Source organism: Castanea sativa, chromosome 12, assembly GCF_040712315.1.
Source record: "Castanea sativa cultivar Marrone di Chiusa Pesio chromosome 12, ASM4071231v1".
NCBI classification, from domain to species: Eukaryota; Viridiplantae; Streptophyta; class Magnoliopsida; order Fagales; family Fagaceae; genus Castanea; species Castanea sativa.
In genome coordinates this window covers 28,112,244-28,124,744 of record NC_134024.1, presented here as the reverse complement: position 1 = coordinate 28,124,744, position 12,501 = coordinate 28,112,244, and positions in this window count along the sequence as shown.

The following is a 12,501-nucleotide window of genomic DNA, read 5'->3' as shown; positions in this document are numbered from 1 at the left end:
GGACTATATCCTTGTGAGGTGTGGGTGTCTATATATATGTGTGTGTGTGTGTGTGTGTGCGTGTGTGTGCGCGTGCGCGCGCGCACGCTGACAATGTGTCACAAGTACAATGATTGTAGCATGGAAACATGCAATAGGATTTGATATCCACGCACATTGGGCAATGTCCCTAGCTTTTTCAATTTTCCTTTATATATAGTATTCAAATAATAAAAGCAGTATAAATTATAGAAAGATGTAGTTATTGGTCTCCTTCTCAATTTTTATGATTTAGGCCTTTAATCCTTCAATCCTTTTGAATTAGTTCAGATCACAAGTTTTATACATTGTGCAATTATTTGGCTTTTGGATAGGCCATAAAGATTTTCTTTTTCTTTTTCTATTCAACTTGGCCCCTAGTAAAAAATTTTAGCTCTGCCACTGCCCACACAAATGGCTGAGGGAAACCCCACTGCGTTTGGACTGTTTGTAAGCTGTGGTGTGTGTGTGTGTATATATATATATATATATATATATATCATAAAACCAACTTCAACCGAATAGGACTAAAGTGGATCAAAGTGGATAGAATGGACTAGATAGGAACAATGAAGGCCGAATAGGACCAAATAGAACCAAAGTAGACAAAATGGACTGAATAGGACCAACGTGGACCGAATGGAGCCAATGTGGAGGCACCAACAAATCACCAAATAACTAATATGCAACGGAAAATAAATTAACACAGTGATTTGTTGTCGAATGGGGAAAACCTCTCACAAGATAAAAACCCCACCAGGTGAATTTAAGGTCACCACTCCTAAGAATCCATAAATCAATAATCAAGCAGTTACAAGTATGAGGAATCTTACAACTACCCTAGTCTATCCCAAAATACCAACCTATAGTTGAACCTTCGCTTCAATACCCAATTGAACTTGATATTGTAGTAGCCTTCTTTCATTTGTTGTACATGAACTGGATCCTAGTACATGACTAACTCTAGCAACTTGAATGATTGTTGTTGGCTGCAAAATTCTTCACTTCATCAAAAATGAAAATCAAGAAGCACTTGATTACAAAACCCTAAGGCGTACAGACGCAATAGCTTCACACAGGGTATATGAGTTCTAGGTCTCTGTTTTCGTACTTGATGACTTTTAAAATAAGCCTTATATATGACTAGGGTTGTGAGAAAAAAAAAACCTAATCATCCAAGTCATCATGGGCCGAATTTCAAATTTAGAAATTCTGAAATCATAGATCTCGACAGATCGAGCTTGTGTCGAGTTTCTTCATTAAACTTCGATGGTAGCATTTGTCGAGCTTCTATCAAGACTTAATGAAACTTTTTTTCTTCACTTGTTTCTTGGATCAACCTTCATATCTTTAATGATACCACTTGATATTTTTGAACAACATATTTCTTGATATATTAAATCTAACTTAGATCTACTCAATTACAAGTAAAGTGCATTTTATCAAAGGATTAGCCAATTACATAAAAAAATATGACCCCAACAACCTCCACATTTGGCAATCCATGACAAAAACCACAAGCATAATTATGAGAGAAGTATAAAAGAAAGGCCAAATTGGCCACTTACCACTTTTTGCTAAAATTATTAGCAACATACCACTATTTGCAAAATCGAGTTTTTGAAACTCCAGTTCATAAAACTCGAGTTTGCTCTGTAAATCGAGTTTTAAACACTCGAGTTTCATAAAAAAAAAATTTAAAAAAAAACAACAACAACAATAACAACAACTTGTGTTAACATGGATTTTTTTATTGAAAAAAATGCCACATGGGACTCGAGCTTGGTAAACTTGAGTTCTATGCAACACAATACTCGAGCTTACCAAGCTTGAGTTCTTTGTAAATACAAAACTCGAGCATAATGCTCTCTCTTTTTTCTTCTATGGTACTCGAGCTTACCAAGCTCGAGTTCCTTGTAATATGGAACTCGAGTTTGGCTTGCTCAATTTTCTTATACTTTCTTTTTACGATAATCAACAAATAAAATAAACATAAAAATAAAAATAAGTAATTTTTTCATTTGAACGCACACACATATGTTTTTATTTATTTAAATAGAAGTATTTTAAAATATAGAAATTTTAATTTCAAAATATTAATTTTTAGACCCCTTATACCCCTTGTTCATTCGTTTTTAACACACTCATCAATTTCTAACTTCTCAGAAGCGTTATGGCCAAATTGGTTAAAATATTGGGAGTTACAATGAGAAATTAGAACATGCAAAAGAATAATCTCACTACATATTTAGCCATGGGCACACCGAAAAAAGTTTAAGCTACATATTGTTACTTTATCAATCTTGTTCTGAATTACTGTATGGTCAAATGATTGATAAGTATTGCAGAAAGAGTGGACCACTTGGATATAAAGAAGAACTTACGTCTTACCACGTCTGGATATGTAAGTTCTTGACTTGCAGTGTTTTTAAAAGGAATGTGAAAGATTTTTCCTGTACATTTAAATGTTTGGCTGATGATGTGAAAGTTGCTTTAGCAATTTTTTCTTGGTGAGTTTCACATCATCAGCAAGCCAAACTCGAGTTCCATATTACAAGGAACTCGAGCTTGGTAAGCTCGAGTACCATAGAAGAAAAAAAAAAAAGCATTACGCTCGAGTTTTGTATTTACAAATAACTCGAGCTTGGTAAGCTCGAGTATTCTATAGCATGGAACTTGAGTTTACTAAGCTCGAGCTCCATGCGGCATTTTTTCAATTAAAAAATCCACGTTACATAAGTTTTTTTATGAAACTCGAGTGTTTAAAACTCAATTTACACAACAAACTCGAGTTTAAAAAAAGTGGTACATTGCGACTTATTTTGCAAACAATGGTATGTTCCTAATAATTTCCACAAAAAGTGATAAATGGCCAATTTAGCCATAAAACAACAATCTTCATAACTATTACACAAAGAACAAAAGTCTAACTAATACAATGGACTCTTGAAAAACTTTGCAAGAAGAGAGATTATTGCATGAAAGGCTTGCAACTTGTCTTAGCCGAAATACTTAAACAAGATCCATCAAGGCATCAAGTGTGAAACATAGACAAGTTATATATGTTAGGATATGTGCCCTTAAATCCTATTGTATGATGCTATGTATGATATTATGTATGATTTAATGTAATGATTAATAAAGTTTTTTTTATTATTATCTAAAAATAATGGTAACATGAATACTGGGACATTATCATATAGTCCATGAGATACATAGTATGTGATCTATGTGATTCAGTCACAGAAGATATAGATCACAAGTTCTTTGTAAACTTAGAATTTTAGTTCGTAGTCGGTGATGAAATTAGGCATTTCATCTGCGAAGACTATAACATATCAACTAAAATTATTTTTCTTGATCATGGAAATGGCGATTTCTAGTTGGTATGTTGATATGTTTTAAAAGTTATGACATATTGAACTGGACCACTGTGAGATTTATTATTCTCCTAACGACTATCAAATGAATAATAAATCTCACAACTTCTATTTACATGAACTCTTAATTCTGAGAGAATAATGGACTTGATCATGGGTGTAGGTTACTTTCATATATCAAGAGTGAGATCTAAAGTAACGATCAAAACCTCAGTATGTTGGGCAGCCACATTTAATGTTGATGGAACATATATTCTCAAGATGGAATTCATAGTCTCTTAACGGAGATATAAAATATTCCCTTGAGATAAGTTTAATGGGTTTGGTTATTCAAAGTATTAGGCCTAACTACTTTAGTAAGGAGTTACTAAAGTATATATTTATGGAATTGGATTTCATAAATATATGATGAACAACATTAAAAGGATTAAACTGGGTACTCAAGGAATTAAGATGTTGTAATTTACAAAGTGACAGTCTATATTCATAACTTTGTATTACTATGAATATTTTATGAAGGGGTTGCATGAATAATAAAGTCTTGAGATATTATTTATAAATAAGGCCTAGAGTGCAACTATATTTATATTGTGGTATTAAATATAGTTAATGGTAACTTTAGACTTGTCAAGAGTTGACAAAAAAGTCCAAGGCCCATTAGAGCAAGTGTTGGTCCCTTTTGGTCCCACTTCAAGCCATATACTTAAGCCCAATTAGAAATGCCCAAAAGGCCAGCCGAATTAGATAATCAGTTAGATATAAAGAGAGAAACATACAGAATTTTAGATGTGTGTGTGACACTATTGTAAAATGGTGTGTATGTGAGTGAAAGATACACTCTTATTCTCCCTTGGAACTGATTGAGAGACCACACTTCTTGGGCGTTAGTGGAATTGGAGTGAAGATTGAAAGTGTTTCCAAGTACTTCTGATCTTTGTTTTGAAATTCACCATATCAAGGTACGCTCTCCTATTCTTAAATTATGAAATTTACATAGTCATGTTATCAATTGCGAATGAAGTAGATCTGTTAATTTTCCACTGCGTATATTTTGTATGAGATACAAACCATGTTTTTCCAACAATTGGTATTAAAGCGGTCTTCAATTTCGAATTTTATAACATGTTTTGTGAGTTTTGGAATCAAGAATGATAATTTCATGATGTTAGAAGTTATGCAATTGAATTTCTACATGGCTGTTTGAAATTATGTTTTGATGAAAACTAAAATTGATGTTATGATTTTGTTTAAGTTTGATATTAAGTATGTTAGTTTGAACTTTAGGGCTTCAACATCAATGGAAATCAGTTTAGATATCAATCTTTGTCTATCATGTTCATATGTTGGTTATTTGTTCAAAAAACTGTTGAAAACACTTCAAGAAAAATTTTGGAAAATACAATTTTCACGTGTTTCAATCGATCGAGTGAAACAGGGGTCAATCTGCTTAGTTCGATTGATAATCGATTGTTAGTCGATCGATCAAATTTTATATTTCGATCGATCGAGCAACAATCAACTACCAATCGAGCCAGGCAGATTGTCAAGTATGAATTTGTTAATTTTCTCGATCGACCGAGATGTACATTCGATTGATCGAAGACTAGGAATTTAGAATTTTTCTAAGTGTTTTCACATGTATAAAGAGCAAGGCTATGTGTAATTAAATTACACATGTTTTATAATTAAAAATCTTTCTTTTCAAAAGATCTAGTGGGAGAAAGATACAAGGATTGCATCTCACGGCCTCCATTGTCGGTTTATGGTAGTGTGATTAAGCACCTCGCCTTGGTGTATATGTCTTGCTCCCTTCGGAAGGTGTTTAATTCATGGTACTACAGAATAAACTTCTTAATAATGGATGACATGTGTTTTTACATTAAGAACAACCACACTACCGTGGAGTTACATAATGACTCACATAGAATTCAATCAATAGTGTATACTAGACTAAGTTTAATGTTAACCTCCCTTCGGAGTTATGCCATTATTACTTAGATGTTAAAGAAAATACGGCATGTTATTAGTGTTTGATAAGAGTTATCATGATAGCACTAATAATGAGAATAGTTCTCAATCAATCATAGTGTTTATAATTTACTTGCTTCCAAGGAATTTTAAACATGGGATTAGGATGTCGTTGCATATTTTATATTATGGTTTTATTAAGGTTCTATACTATATGTTTGTATGCTAAATTGATAATGTCCAGTTTGCTTATTATGTTCATGTTATTATTTTCAAATTTATTCATGGCATCATTTAGCCCACTTGTTGCTATTCTTAATAAAAAAAACTGACTGGATCCAACTATGTTGACTAGAAAAGAAATTTGGATATTGTTCTTACTTCTGAAGAGTACAAGCATGTGCTTACTCAACCATGTTCTAGCTTTCCGTCATTAGATGCTCATCTTGAGGAAAAACAGTGATATGATCGTTGGCAGAAATCTATTGAGATGGCCAAGTGCTATATCCTAGCATCTATCTCGAATATTCTATAGCATCAAAATGTAGGATGTAGAATTGGCTTCAAACATTATGCTAAGTTTGAAGGAGATGTTTGGTGAGCAAGGCCATTCTGCAAAGCAAGAAACTATGAGGCAGATTAATAATACCAAAATGGCTTAAGACACTTCAGTTAGAGAGTATTGTCTTAGAATGATCTCTAATCTGAATACATTGGAAGTTTTGGGTGTCAATATTGATGGAGAATCCCAAATAGATATGATACTCCATTGACTACCTAAGTCATTCAAGAAATTCATACTGAATTATAATATGAACAAATATGTTTATTAATTGTCTAAATTGATGAATGAGTTGGTGGCGGCGGAAGGCATCCTTGGTACTTCTAGTGTTGAAGCCAATATGGGTAAAGCTTCTACCTCTCAACCTAAGTCGAAATGCAAGGGCAAGAAGAAGAAGAAGAAGAAGAAGAAGAAGAACTTCACCAAGCAAGACGGTAAACAAATTGCCTTAGGAGTTGCTAACAAAGGAAAGAAAACCAAAGGAAAGTGTGTCCATTATGGTGAGAAAGGACATTGGAAGAGAAATTGTCTAATTTTCAAAGCTGCCAAGAATAAGGGTATAAAAAGTTCATTTCTTTTTGAAATATGTTTAGTACAAAATCGCACGGATTCTTGGTGTGTGGATTCAGGTTGTACTAATCATATCTGCAATTCCTTGCAAGGGTTTCAAGATACCAGAAAGTTGAATGAGGGAGAACTATTTCTTACTTTGGCTAATGGGAGCAGGATTCCGGTTGTAGCTATTGGAGTGTTTAATTTATGCTTTGAGTCTAGAGTTTTAATATTAGAAGACTATTTCTATGTACCCAATGTTCGTAGGAATTTAATTTCTGCAACTTACTTAGGTAAACATGGATATTATGTTATCCTGAAAGATAATGTTGTAATAAATAAGGATAAAATGTTTATCTATTCTGGTAATATTGTGGATGATCTTTATATTTTAACTCCTGATAAGCATGAATTATGCAATTCTGAATTAGATAGTAGCTCTCATGTAAAATTATTAAAGAGAAAGTTTCCTTTTACTAATGATGCTTATCTTTGGCACTTGCATTTGGGTCATATTAATTCAAATAAGATTCAAAGACTGATCAAAGAAGGATGCTTAGAGCCATTGGATTTTGATGATTTTCCAGTTTGTGAATCTTGTTTGGAGGGTAAAATGACAAAACGACCTTTTAATGCAAAAGGTAGAAGAGTCCAAGAGTTGCTTGAATTAGTTCATACAGATGTATGTGGTCCTATGTCAACCCAAGCAAAAGGAGATTATGAGTACTTCATCACTTTTACGGATGATTACTCAAGATACGGTTATGTGTACCTAATGAGACGGAAGTCCAAAACCTTTGAAAAGTTCAAAGAGTTTAGGGCTGAAGTTGAGAATCAATTAGGTTAACGCATAAAGGCCATTCGATTTGATCGAGGTGGTGAATACCTTCTTGGGGATTTCAAGGATTACCTAATTCAGAATGGGATTGTATCCCAATTGACTGCACCTGGAACTCCTCAACAAAATGGTGTAGTGGAAAGAAGGAATAGGACTCTTTTGGAAATGGTTAGGTCCATGATGAGTTACTCAACTTTACTAATTTCTTTTTGGGGGTATGCCTTAGATATAGCAATACATCTTTTAAATTTAGTTCCATCAAAATCTGTTCCCAAAACACCCATGGAATTGTGGAGTGGGCATAAGCCTAGTATGAGATATCTCCACATTTAGGGTTGTCCAGCACATGTGCTAAAGGGGAAGCCTGATAAGTTGGAACCAAAATCAGAATTATGTTTGCTTATGGGTTATCCAGAAGAAACTAGGGGTTATTTATTCTATAGTCGAAATGATAAAAAAGTTTTTGTTAGTACAAATGCTAAATTTTTGGAAAATGACTATGTGAATAATTTTACTCCTAAAAGTAGAGTTGTATTGGTTGAAATGAATAAACCTGTAGTTGAACAACCAATGGATAAAACTAGGGATGATGTGGTTGTATTGGATACACCACAAGATACTACTATTGAAATGTTTAGTACACAAGTGTCTCATCATAGTGGGAGGAATGTAAGGCCACCTATAAGATTTGTAGGTCTGGGAGAAACTTATGAAGCTATCTCAAAGGAGACCAAAACTGATCCTTACACTTATGATGAAGCAATAAATGATATAGATGCACATCATTGGATCCAAGCTATGAAATTTGAATTAGATTCAATGTATTCCAATCAAGTTTAGGATCTTGTAAAGGCGCCTAACGGCATTAAACCTGTTGGTTGCAAATAGGTTTACAAGAGGAAGAGAAGAATAGATGGAAAGGTTGAAACCTTTAAAGCAAGACTAGTGGTGAAAGGGTATATGCAAAAAGAAGGTATTGATTCTGATGAAACCTTTTCACCAATAGCAATGCTTAAATCTATCAAAATTCTCTAGCCCATTGCTGCTCATTATGATTATGAGATTTGGCAAATGGATGTCAAGACTGCATTTCTTAATGGAAATCTTGAAGAAGAAATCTACATGTTGCAACCGGAAGATTTCATAGCAAAAAACCAAGAGCATATAGTATGCAAGTTAAAAATGTCCATTTATGGACTTAAGCAAGCATCTAGGTCATGGAACATTAGATTTGATCAAGCAATCAAGTCATTTGGTTTTGAGCAAAATTTAGATGAACCATGTATGTACAAGAGACATCAAGATAAAATAGTAATGTTCCTAGTACTTTATGTTGATAATACTCTACTCATTGGAAATGATGTAGGGGTAATGTCATCGATAAAAGTTTGGTTGTCAAGCCAATTTGATATGAAGGACTTGGGTAAAGCTAACTACATTCTAGGGATCAAGTTTTAACGAGATTGTATGAATAAGATGTTAGGTTTATCACAAGCTGGATATATAGATGAGGTACTAAAACGATTTAGCATGCAAAACTCAAAGAAAGGATTACTTCCTTTCAGGCATGGAGTTCCTCTGTTTGATGACCAAAGGCCTAAGACTCTTGAGGAAAAAAAATGATGAGACAAGTTCCCTATGCTTCTACAATGGGAAGTCTCATGCATGACATGCTTTGTACTAGGCCGAATATTTGTTATTTAGTTGGCATGGTCAGCCGATATCAATAAAATCCAAGATTTAAACATTGGCAAGCTATAAAGCATATTCTCAAGTATCTAAGGAGAACAAGAAATTATATACTTGTTTACCATAGTGAGGACTTGATTCTCATTGGTTATACAGATTCAGATTTTCTGTCGAATCTTGATTTCAGAAAATCCACTTCAAGTTGTGTGTTCACCTTGGGAGGTGGAGCCATAAGTTGGAGGAATGTTAAGCAATCTTGTATTGCCAACTCCACCATGGAAGCTGAATATGTTGCTGCTTGTGAAGCGGAAAAGGAAGCTATTTGGCTCAAGAAATTCCTTTCTGATCTTGGTGTTGTGAGAATTGAGTAAGTTCCTATCACATTGTTCTGTGACAATAGTGGAGTGGTTGAACAATCCAAGGATCCAAAGAATCACAAAAGGAAAGCACATAAAGAAAAGTACCACATCATTCGAGACATTGCTGCTCGTGGAGATGTAGTAGTAGTGAAGATTGATAGTGCAAAGAATCTAGTCGATCCCTTTACCAAAGTCTTGCCCCAAAGGACTTTCAAGTCACATTTGGAGGAGATTGGAGTTAGATTAGTGCACAATAGTCTTTAGGGCAAGTGAGAGATTGTTAGGATGTGTGCCCTTAAATCCTATTGTATGATGCTATGTATGACATTTTGTATGACTTAATGTTATGATAAATAAAGTTATTTTATTATTATCTAAAAATAATGGTAACATGAATATTGGGACATTATTATATAGGCCATGAGATGCATAGTATGTGACCTATGTGTTTTAGTCACAGAAGATATGGATCACAAGTTCTTTATAAACTCAGAAATTTAGTTCGTAGTCGGTGATGAAATTAGGCATTTCATCTGCGAAGACTATAATATATCAACTAAAATGATTTTTCTTGATCATGGAAATGGAGTTTTCTAGTTGGTATATTGATATGTTTTAAAAGTTAAGACATATTGAACTGGGCCACTATGAGATTTATTATTCTCCTAACGACTATCAAATGAATAATAAATCTCACAACTTCTATTTACCTGGACTCTTAATCTTGAGAGAATAATGAATTTGATCATGAGGTGTAGGTTGCTTTGATATATCAAGAGTGTGATTTAAAGTAACGATCAAAACCTTAGTATGTTGTGCAGCCACATTTAATGTTGATGGAACATATATTCTCAAGATGAAATTCATAGTCTCTTAATGGAGATATAAAATATTCCTTTGAAGATAAGTTTAATGGATTTCATAAATATATGATGAATAACATTAAAAGGATTAAACAGGTACTCAAGGAATTAAGATGTTGTAATTTACAAAGTGGTAGTCTACATTCATGACTTTGTATTACTACGAATATTTTATGAAAAAGTTGCATGTATAATAAAGTCTTGGGATATAATTTATAAATAAGGCCTAGAGTGCAACTATATTTATATATTGGTATTAAATATAGTTAATGGTAACTTTGGACTTGTCAAAAGTTTACAGAAAAGCCCAAGGCTCATTGGAGCTAGTGTCTTATTGGTCCCTTTTAGTCCCGCTCCAAGCCACATACTTAAGCCCAATTGGAAGGCCCAAAAAGCCAGTCCAATTAGATAATTAGTTAGATTTAAAAAGAGAAACATATAGAATTTTAGATGTGTGTGTGAGACTATTGTAAAATGGTATGTATGTGAGTGAGAGATACACTCTTATTCTCACTTGAAACTAATTGAGAGACCACACTTCTTAGGCATTAGTGGAATTGGAGTGAAGATTGAAAGTGTTCCTAAGTGCTTTTGATCTTTGTTTTGAAATTCACCACATCAAGGTATGCTCTCTTATTCTTAAATTCTGATATTTACATAGTGCATATTATCAATTGCGAATGAAGTAGATCTGTTAATTTTTCGCTGTGTAAATTTTGTATGAGATACAAACCATGTTTTTCCAACAATATAAACTAAGAAACATGAGTATAAAGAGATAAAAGAAACAACACTTGTGAGATAAGGTGAAAAACTACATCATCATCATATATATAAAATACAATGTATGTAATAAGGTTTCAAGACCAAGATACATGTAATGAGAACTATACATCAAAAACCTCACTACATATCTTAAAAACACTCTCCCCATATCATTAGTCTAGCTTTCCCCCTAACAACATGACTACTTTCTCATAACCAAAACTACTCCCCATTTTTAACACGAGTGAAAAAAGGTGAATCACTGCAAAACAGTCATCTCATCATCGCAAGCAGAGCCAGAAGAATTATCACTCTCATCATCTCTACCATTAGAAGACTCCTCATAAGGATAAAGTGAGGGAGAAGGAGCAAAACCACCAAGGCGCGACTAACGATGAGCGATACGGCCAATCCTGGTGTTCATTTAAACACATCTAATCAGAAAGATGGTCAAGACAACTACCAAAATTAGCACGCATGTGCTGAAGTTGATCCATGATGACAACAAGAAATGCCTCTACTTTAGAAGAAGAAGATAGAGCAAACAAGGAAGAGGGTCAAAAGGCATATATAGCATCCTTAGCAACTCGAAAAGTAGCCTCTCCTGCTGGGCTTTAGTGAACTCCTCATGAGGCCACTTGGCCTTAGAGTTTAGCTGTACATCACTCCTTCGTATAGATCCCTGACTAATAGCACCCATGATAGAGAAGAGTGGGGCAAAAGGAATAGGGATGTGCATGTGTGTGAGAATGCGTGTGATAGCTGAAAGATTCTATCATGTGTGAAGGAAAGTCTATAGAGAGACCCTCTAAGAGAGAGAAAAGAAAATGTGCACGAGGCTTAGTGATAGTGTTATAGTGAGATTGTGGAGTGAGAATAAAGGTCATTACCATATGAAGGATCCTTGGACCTTTAGCGAATGTGTGGAGAAATTTAGAAGATCACCCGACACCATGGTTGTCTCACAAAATCATGAGGCCAACTCATCTCGAGAGATGGAGCTGAGACGAGGATGACTAGGGTAGTCCGGACGAACTACCCTAGGGACATGTAGTACCTCAGAAATAAGCTCCGGGCTAACTACGATACATGTTCCTCAAAATACTATAGTAAACTGAGGAATAGAGGTATCGATAGCATGTATGTTGGAGTAGAACTCTTGTATAAACATGCTAGGACACCTCGAGGGTTTCTCGTAAAGAGATTCCCAACCCCAAGTGCTAAACGCAACAGGTAGAGGAGTGTTTGGAAAATCAGACAGAATGACTTGGTGGTCAGAATGAATCACTCGGTCACTAAAGTTCTCATTAAAATCCTTTTGGGATTTCAAATCACGGGACTGATCTTTAATTGGAGGAGAGGGAAGAGAAGAAGTAGATGAAGAACCACAATCAGATATAGGGTTCTTCAAAGGAGTAGATTTTTTGGGTGCCATAGTTAGAAACTAAGGAAGGAGAGGAAAGAAAAGACACAATAGAAACAATGCTCCGGAAAGATAAAGAAGAAA